Source organism: Helianthus annuus, chromosome 2, assembly GCF_002127325.2.
Source record: "Helianthus annuus cultivar XRQ/B chromosome 2, HanXRQr2.0-SUNRISE, whole genome shotgun sequence".
NCBI lineage: Eukaryota > Viridiplantae > Streptophyta > Magnoliopsida > Asterales > Asteraceae > Helianthus > Helianthus annuus.
In genome coordinates, this window is record NC_035434.2 from 63,199,212 (window position 1) to 63,209,670 (window position 10,459).

The window sequence follows — 10,459 nt, forward strand, 5'->3', positions numbered from 1 at the left end:
AATAAATATAAATTATAAAGTAAGTTATCAAAATACCAAAATAACTTCGTCCGCTACATTCATTAGCCTACAGAACCAGTATCCTCTGAAACTGATTTAAAAATTACAACGTTAATAAAGAGTAATAAGTAAAGGTTAGTGTGAGAAAAATAAAAAAATATGAAAAAAATAAACAAAGATACTACAAATTAGATGTTACATAAAGTAACAAAATTAAAAATAAATACCTTGATGAACCTTCAGCCATAAGAAATACCTACAAAAGGACGTTACATAAACAAACCGCATCTAATGAGTTATTAAAAAAATATTACTAACAACATAAATAATATGTGAACAACATCTTATAATATAAAATAGATATGTAATAGTTTTTTCATGAAACGTCATGTTTATAACAAAATTCATAAAAAAAAGGCAACATATGATATAACATTATGATACATCGAAAAAAAAAATCATCTAACAAATTAATTTACACTGACAGTTAACAAATTTTAACACTCCTTAAAATATACAATACTATTCTACAGTTATCAAATACAGATACAATTTCATCAAAATTTAATAACAATAAGAATGAATTAAAAATTATATTACATCAATTGTAAAAAAACTTAATAAATATATTTATACCAAACGGAATAAAATTTTCATAAAAACTATAGTCAATAAATAAACATTACAAAACAAAAAAAAAATAAAAAATAATATCTGCATGGTTATCGAATTTAGGGATTTGCAAAAACAACATATAATTTAACAAAAACATATTATTAAAACAAAAAAATTAAGAACTCTTAGAAAAACTAACAGATTTAGGATTAAGTAAACATAAAGATAGTTTAAAGAAATTCAATAAAATAAATAACACATGAATACAGAAGGAATTTAACAAAAAACAACTTACAAATTTGTAGAGCAATATGTGAAATTCAGAACTCAATTAAATAAAAAGAAAATGTAGATGAACACGGTTAGGAATGTAAAACCATGTATATATGTAGATCCATTGAAGTAATGAATTGTTATATGGAAACCGATTGTTTTATTGGAAGATGATTGGAGTGAAGTTGAATAGTTGATTGGAACCATAACTACAAATATAGTAAGTAAATAATATTTCGAATATAACGTCAACATAATTCTAGAAACAGTCACTAAATAAAGAAACAGACTTATAATTATAATTTCGTAAATTAAATAAAAAATCGTTAGTCTGTTTATATACAAAAAATACATTTTTCTATAATTAGATTCAAAACATTAATCTGATAACTTAAAAATCAAATTATAATATTAAATGTAATAAGAATAAAAATTTAATATTTGGTAAATGGTTAGTGCGAATTAAAAAAAAATGTATAGATAATTTACTGAGAATTTAAAGGACTTTAAAAAATTAAAATAAAAAATAAATTGTGTATGTTTTTTATTATTTATTCATATGAAAACATAAATTCAGTAAACAACAATATGTAATAGTTCCTATAATTGATTACTATATATGTTTAGAAACACCTTTAGAAACTGTATATAATAAAAGTTGATTATGTTATTTTATTTAAATACAATTTATTATAATTATATCAACTACATCTACAATTAAATAGTTTTGAATTTAAATCAATAATAAATTATTTTATTAAAACTGGTTGGGATCTACATATAATAATAACTCTAAGTACACATTGACGGTTGATTTCATTATTCACGGAAAAAAAATACTAACACAATTTATGTAAAATAATTTAATCCATAAAACTATTCAATTTACATGTAATAAAATTAAAAGGTTTGAATTAATGCAATAAAGAAGAGGAAATTTAATAAATATTAAAGCAAACAAATCATCTTTTAATACCACGATAATAAACGAAATATCCATATGAAACCAAACATCAAGTACTGAAATAAATGTTCCGAAAAGATTAACCAAAATAAAACATCTCAAATTGTTCGAAAAAACTGATATGACTATTAAATGATAATACTACTTTTCCATCTTTGCTTTCATCTTCAAACCTTCAGTGTTCTCACAATCACCCTGACGCGGTTTAGTTGAAGACTGAGAAGAACAAAGATCCACATCATAAACTGCCTCCAAATTACGCTTCAGCTCATTGTCCAACATCTTTGAAGAACAACTATTATGAGCTCCAGAGGGTGTAGTAAAGATGTTGTTGTTCAAATTGGACATGGGAGTGTCTTCATCAACGACACGGGAAACAGAATCCTGGTAAAGATGTTGTTGTTCAAATTGGACATGGGAGTGTCTTCATCAACGACACGGGAAACAGAATCCTGTACAACAAAATTAAAAAAGTAAAAAATATAAATGGACAAATAAGTTGAATACAAAACAATAATGAAGGTTTAATGAAATAAAGAAGTTGCTTAACAAACCCGGATGTTAACGTTAACAATTGGATTTGGATCAGAAGCAACAGGATCTAAAGCTTCTTCATCAGCAGCCTGTATGTATTTCATAAATTCCAATAATTATTCATAAGTGGTATAAGATTTGTATAACAAAAAATTTAAGCTAACGTTTAGGGTACATATAGAACCTGGTAAACATCAAAATGAGTATCAAGATCTTTGATGATTGAAGGATTTTCAGTCAACTTGGAAACAGAGTAGCCATCTGATTTCTTTTTTATATTAAACGAACCTATGGCTATCTTAAACGCAAACCTCTTGTTTATCAATGCCTTCAGCTCACTCGGAAAGTTGCCTTCGCTTGCTAACTGTTACAAATGAGTTCATATATAAGTTGGATACATAATGGAAAATAACAAAATATATACGTATAAAGCAATTAAGAAAACTTCTTATTTGGATATTATAAGTTACCTCCATGTTATTATCCAAAAGTTGGTTTGCGTTAACATTTAGGAGTTTCACAACTTCACGTTCAAACAACGTCAAAGTAACAATCCCGGTACAATCCTGAACACGAATAAGAAGTTTTATCCTAAAAAAATTACAAAAAAAGATGGTGTTAATAATCAGTATCTTTTATAATATAGAAACAATTGAATCAAGTAATTTCACCTGGGAACAGAGACAACAGTCCTTTTATTGCAACGATCATTTTGGCATTCCAAGACAGTTACTTCATCATATCCTTCGCTACCATCTTCCTTGGCCTTGCAAATAGTGTTGGTAATAATCTTTTTGTTGCAATTTTTACATGCATTGTAAAACCATGAGTGTTCTGAAGCAAAGCTTTTAATTGTTCCCAGTATAATAACAAACTTTTCCTGAATAGATAGATATATTTTATTGCATTACAATAATTTTAAAAAACAAAAGGTATAATAATAAAATATTATTAATCATAATATTACTTCTGATATCCCGCTTAATGCTCCAATTGTACTAAAGGAAATATTAGAAAGATACTCCTCAGCCATTGACTTCATAACAGGGGAACTCAAACCAGAGTAACCGGAAGAGGTTGACGTATTAAGCTGAGCAAGGAAACTGTACAGAAATAATAACACTTATGACACTAATATGTATAAAAAATATACTATAAAACAAAATCTTAATAAGATTACGTACCTTCTCTTAAATTCCAAAATCTCGGGAATTTCAGTGTTTATGAACACTCGAGTTACAGTATACAAATTGGATACAAACAAATTTCCTGTTTAGTTATAAAAAAATATAAAAAAATAAAACAGTTAATACAATAAATATGAAGTTGTTTTTAAATTGACAATGACTATATAAAATATACCTCCCCAAAACCGGTACTTGCCAAACTGAACAACGACAACAACATTCATTTCATCCTTATGTTTTCTTTGAAATTCAATAATCTGATCAGCATAAACCCCCCATAGAGTAACGTAAATCTGCTGGTGTCTACAACAAACCGTTTATAAAGTTTGGTTGGAAGGTGTAAATAAAAAATAAAATGTAATATGTAGAATTTAATTTATGTATGTATTAGACGGTACCGCAAATCCTCCAGAATAGATGTAGCCTTCTTCTCATCTTTCCCGTTATTATTTTCAGTTTTATCCTCTGACGGAAGACACTTAACCACAAAACCGATAATGTCTACATAATGTATTAACATAACTATAATTAAAACAACATCAAATTTAAAAATATTTAAATGTTAAATATGCATAACACATTTTTTAAAAACATACCAATAGGGCTTTTGAATGAGTTGCCGTCATCATCAGGGTCTTCAACAACAGACTCAAATGGAGAAAAATCAAATCCCCATTCAGCACCAACAGGTTCGGCAGATTCCTCGACAGTGGTGGTCTCATTTAGATTTATCTTGAACGAACTATGAACGTATTTCACTTTCTGCCGGTTTTCTCCAAGAGAAGGATTACGAATAGTTAAACACTGATTTTCTTTCAGCAAATGCTCATAAGCAGTAGTGTTTTTTGTAAAACAAAAGCCTGCATTTTGGTGCCCTACACCCAGGCGTTGCATAATAAAAATCAATAAAACAGAATAAGAAATTAAACTGATATTAATATATGATATGAATTGACACTAAGAAAACCTCCTAGTCCATGAATATCATGTCGTAGCAATAAACCTTCCTAGGATTGTTGAAAGAAGGTCTTGTCCATAGACGAATAATACGGATTCTTATAGTGTAATCATCAACATTAAGATCAACATTCTTTAGAAGCGTGATAGCAGCCTGTTCCATCTCTGAAATTAAAAAAAATAACATCACATTAGAAACATTTAAGATTTATACCAAGTCAGTAGCTAGGATGTGTATAAATAGCAGAATAAAAAACAGGTCTATAAAGAACATAATATGTTAAATAAAAAACACAATAAAGAACATAATATGTTAAATAAAAAACACAATAACCATATGAAATGTATTGAAACTCTGAACACTCTTACCAGAAGTAATGCACTCGAATTATACAAAGTCAGTAGCTAGGATGTGTATGAAACATAAGTAATTAGACTTATTTATAACCAAAGATACAAAATAATTTTGAAAACGAAATTTTAATTATAAATAGTCAACCTTTACTAAATTATAAAAATAAGGGTAATATAAATAATTATGATTGACCAGTTTCCTTAATTCTGATAATCATTAAAAGGAAGGACGTATTTTAAAAATATATGATTGAACAGTTTCCATAATTATATAAAATAGTGTGTGCGACCAAAAAAAAATGATGACAGTCATAATTCATACATATAAATTAGCAGCTGGAAATACAAACTATACTACCTAAACTACCTATACTACCTATAATAATTATAATAATTATACTACCTATACTACCTATAAGTAATAAAAATAAAGATCGAGTACAACCAACACTATGTATAACAAAGGATAACGGAATATAGCAACAATTAGGTGATGTAGAGACAGTTATATGTTTTAAACAAATATCAACTTAGGTAATTTTAGATACACGATCGGGAAGATGTGTATACTATTAACATTATGATTACTAACAAAAATAAAAAAATATATATATATTGAACACATTATGATATGTACTTATTATAATGATACTATAACTTACAATATCTTCAAGACATACTGAAATAACGATGAAAACGACCATTTGGTTCTTCAAAAAATTCATTTACAACATCGGTAGGGATAAGTAAAGGCTGCAAATTAAACAACACATTTAGTAGCTAATAACGTCAGTATCAAAGGTAAAACAGAATTTACCGTTAGCCGTTTCAATCCTAATGTCAGACGTTGTGTTGGCTATCAATATCGTGTATATTTGATCAATGATTGTAATAAAGGTTTTCAGCGTTGATAAATTATCGAATGACCTATAAAATAAATAACAAAACAAATTATAACTTTAGTTTTAATATAAATAAAGATCTACAGAAATACTTTAAGATAGATAATATTAATAAATGACTTACATAAAAATAAGAAGATCTGTGGTGATGAACAGTGAATCAGATCAACTTTAATAAAGAAAATAATCTTAATTGAATCTTGATGTAACAACAATACATGGCCAGTCAAAAAAGTTGAGATGATACAGGTTCAGGTAACAAAAAAAAACCCTCTGTTGTAGAAGCAACCAGTGTGAGAGTTTTGATGGAATTTTTTAGAGGGGTCGGTGACATTGTCGAGGAGTATAACAAAATGCTATCAATAAGCATTTCCTGACACTCCTCGACAACATCACCGACACATCCATCTTTTGAGCAAAACACTAAAATTGGTTGCTAATTCAACAGAGAGTTTCTTCTTATTACCTTGAACATGTATCATCTAAACCGTATTTGACACATCCTTTGTGTCTATCTCTCTTGCTTAATAGCTAAAAACATGTCACGTACATCATCGACAACATCCTGTAACCTCCATTAATAGATGTAATGAAAAGGTAATAAAATTAGAAATGTATTTTGTAAAATTAAGCATCTTACTACAAAAAGGTGCAAAAATTATATAAAATTTAATACTTCAAATTATATAAAACAATAAATTTAGTGAAATTGTAACATAAATAGCATCGAGTCACTAAATTCATTCCATTTATTCACTTATAAATCATACGAAAACAACCCAGGCATACAAATTTCGTTTAGTTATTTGATTGAAGTTAAATAATCCCTATAACCAATAAGCAATTGTAACTTATCGTAAAGGTGTAAGTTATACATAATACATAATGTAACACATATTCAAGAAATTTAAATGAAAACTATTGAATAGTTATTACAATTAGAAATAGGTATTTTATCAGAAATTTGATGATAACATTGTACACATTGGGTTTTTTATAATTTTATATTACCATATACATTGCATTTTTTGTGGTTAAAATAAAACTTAACGTAAACAATCATGTACTATCTTGATATTGAAAACAATAAAAATGTTAAAAACCAAAAAACCATAAAAAGTCAATATCTAAACTGATGAAAAAGGAAAAAACAACAGCGAAAATGTCAAATAACTAATTACGACCACTAACGTAAGGTACAACCTTTTCAACACTTAGCACTTGCTCATTTTCGTCAAAACAAAAGTCAACATTGTCACGGACCTTAATTCCAGCAGTTTTCATGAACTTCGACCATCGCCTTAACGCATATCGAAAACCATTATGTGTCCTTTCACGTCTAGTACCATTAGTAAACTGAACTGGAGGTTCAATATTCAAAAGTCTGACGGTTATATCTTTCAAACAAAGATTAAGTTTGGCCATTTCAGAAACACGATCGGGAAGCATCTGTATTGTTAACAAAACTTAATTAAAAAAACAGATTATAAATGTAGGATCGTGTGACGTCCTGATGAGTCGATCAGAAGAGCACTTAGACAGAATCAGAGGCGGAATTCATTGATTCGGTCTTCGTTTAGCTTGTATTCACTATTAATTGTCTCTTGTATTGATTATAACGAATATACAGTCACGGAGACACTTCGACAGAGCTTCGCTGTCGGAAATCACAACTGTTACAACTAAAACCGTTTGGAGCCTATATATACTAGATAGTCTGACCGTTTGAACATGCTCAAACGGTCAGCAATCATTCAAACGAACAGCCTCTTCAAACGGACAGCTTCAAACGGCCAGGCTTCAAACGGAAGCCTCTTCAAACGGCCAGGCTTCATTCAAACGGCCAGGCTTGTTTTTCCTTGATTTCTAGCCCAATCTGACCTCCAAAGAACCCGAGACTCGACATAAGACGAAGACGACAGATGACTGCACCAACAGACTCCCCCTCAGATGTTGACGAGTCTTAAGTGTCGAGTCTTCATAAACTTCAGTCTTTATCAGTCTCTAGGTTTCACTTTCCGTCTTTTCTTTCAAAACTTCAGACTCCCCCTTGCGATATCCTGGTATTTCTTCAGATCATCAGCATCATCAGCTTTAGGATTGTTGTCTGTCTTTTCATTTTATCCAGGATCTTCTTCTCTTTGGCTCTAGCTTCGTCAGACTCCCCCTTTCATCATGATGGGATCGCTATCTGGAATTTGCTATTACCCGGAGATCAAATCCTAGCTTTATCTCTGTTAAGCTCATTTCCTGCACACTTCTCATCGAAACATAAGTTTTTACTTAAATCAATAAGTAAAACTTACTAGAGATAGTCACACCAAGTTCAAATTAATGACCCTGATTAACTAATCAAATTTTTCTTTCTCAAAATAAATTTCTTCTTGTTAAACTCACACTCCCAAACCTGTTCATCATGTTCAGCACTTGAAATTTTGAATATCAGCTCTTCATCACCAGTTGTCAAAAATCTTTTTGGATTTTCAAAATATGAAACATAAATGCAAAACTTAAATGCAGAAAAGAAATATGTACAAACATATTTTTGTGAGTTTGCGAAAGAGGATCATATCAATTTTTAGACACATCACATGCACCGTTAAGCTTTTAATCATTTTAAGCTCTAAATGATTCACGTAGATTGACGATATAGTTGTCCTCTTAAATTTTCATACAATTTTCAATCTATTCAGGATACTATTTAAGTGTTTTATGAACTTAGTTCGATTCATGTGTCCCACCTCTTGAATATACTCCCGTATCCAGAATCCCAATATTCAGTCTTACAGGTATGAATACTACAATGATATCTGTACATAAATTAGGGGAAAAAATGCGAGAATTGAGAGATCTCTGGTCAGAACTTCCGTTCAGCAGAGAGATATCAGTTTCGACTTAGCAGTGTGTCCCCTTTAGAGGATCTTTTCAGCTACAACAGATGATTATCAATTTTATTGTCTAATCAGCTGAGGGCTTTATGCTATGTTTCAAGCATTTTGCGGAAAGTATTAGCCAAGGACTAGGTCAGAACTACCGTTCAGCAGAAGTCCCGGAATAATACCCCAGACATCATAGAGTATAAACACCTAGTATATCAGAATACGAGATCTTTCAAACGAGATTTCAGGGGTTACCTATATATCCAAGTAGTGTTCCCCACGAATTTCACAAGTTTGAAATTTTAGGTTTATATCCCGAATAAATCTACTAAATGTATGAAAACCTATCGTCACATCATCAGTGAGACCATTTATCACATTTGACATTACATTTCTTTAGCATGCTGTGATAGTCCACTGATTTACTATCATTTCCTCTTGTTTTAGCAAAACTCATTTTGAAATTTTTCAATGTTTTTGACATTTTCAAATTTTCTAATTTTTTAAAAATTTTTCTCCCCCTAAAATCAAAATATGTTTCAATTTTGATTTTCTGGGAAAATTTGAAACAAACTGTACAAACTTGACAACTTGATGAAAATCGCATCAATTCTCCATCCACCTGGAATAAACAATCAAAACTCCCCCTCACAACAAACTATTTTCCCATTGTGATTTCAAAACACTTAAGTTTGTTTTAATCAAAATGGTTTTTCCGGAAAAATAAGTTTGTTTACCACACATTTGTAGGTTCGGGGTTACTTCATCACATTGTTTTCTTCAGACATATGATAAATTTTACAATTTCAGTTTTAAAATCCAAACACCATTTGTAGAAAATCAAGTACAACTTAATGTCCCTGATTTACCACATGTACAACGAAAAATCACCAGAGTGAAATTTCTCAAGAAAGATGCCGATTCATGTTCCACGCTTACCAACCTGGGAACTCCGGCAAGTCAGGTTTTCTATTTGAACAGATTCACCCAAGCCTGACGATCCTTGGGTGATTTCGAATTCTTGTTCAACAATGGTGGAAAGTTTGCATCATCCATTGTTAAACCTGAATTCTCCTTTTTTACCTCAACCAATGGCTCCTTTGGCTTTGACGAACTAGACTCATTGCTTGCTGGTGGCTTGTCTGACTTTGACCTGTTAGATTCATCGCCGACCATTTTCTTCTTCTTCTTCTTCTCCTCTTTCGTCCTCAAATTTGTATCTGAAGGATTCATCTTGCTTGACTTTTCAGCCGAGGAAGTTGATTCATCAGAACTCTTATTCTTTCCAACAGATGAACCCGAGGACAAAATCTTTTCCAAATACTCTCGAGCTTTCTTCCTCTTTTTCCTCAGTCTGTCTTTCTGCCCCTGTGAAAGTTTAACTTTCGTCTCTTGAACTTTTTGTTCTTGAACTTTTGGTTCTTGAACTTTCAGTTCTTTGGGCTTGACCTTGACTGGAATTCTTGCCAATCTCTGAGAATTAACCCTCAATCTGTCATTCGATTTCCTTGGGCAATCTCTGGCAATGTGACCTTTGATGTTGCAATTAAAGCACCTTCTGGTCTCATAACTCCAATTCCGGCAGTTAACAGCAATGTATCCGTGATATCCGCAACTGTAACACACTCTGTTATCGTACCAGTTACCACCTTTTTCACACCAAATACTCAGATCATAACATTGTTTAGCTTGGTGGTATTCCTTCCTCAAGTTTGCTGGTTTTGACTTTTGAGCACTGTGGTCCGACCTGCACCACTTATTATCAACAATTTTTGAATTTTCATTTTTTACTTT

At 30.6% G+C, this 10,459-nt stretch overlaps 1 long non-coding RNA gene across 1 annotated transcript; it reads right to left on the reverse strand.

Annotated features, from left to right (window-relative positions):
* Positions 1–4,540: 4,540 nt before the first annotated feature.
* Positions 4,541–7,235, reverse strand: LOC110904283. Its single transcript, XR_002572462.2, has 5 exons — positions 7,050–7,235; positions 5,911–6,351; positions 5,702–5,811; positions 5,547–5,637; positions 4,541–4,695 (listed from the first exon to the last, which is right to left on the reverse strand). It is a non-coding gene; the product is annotated as an uncharacterized LOC110904283 (long non-coding RNA).
* Between the last annotated feature and the right edge of the window lie 3,224 nt (positions 7,236–10,459).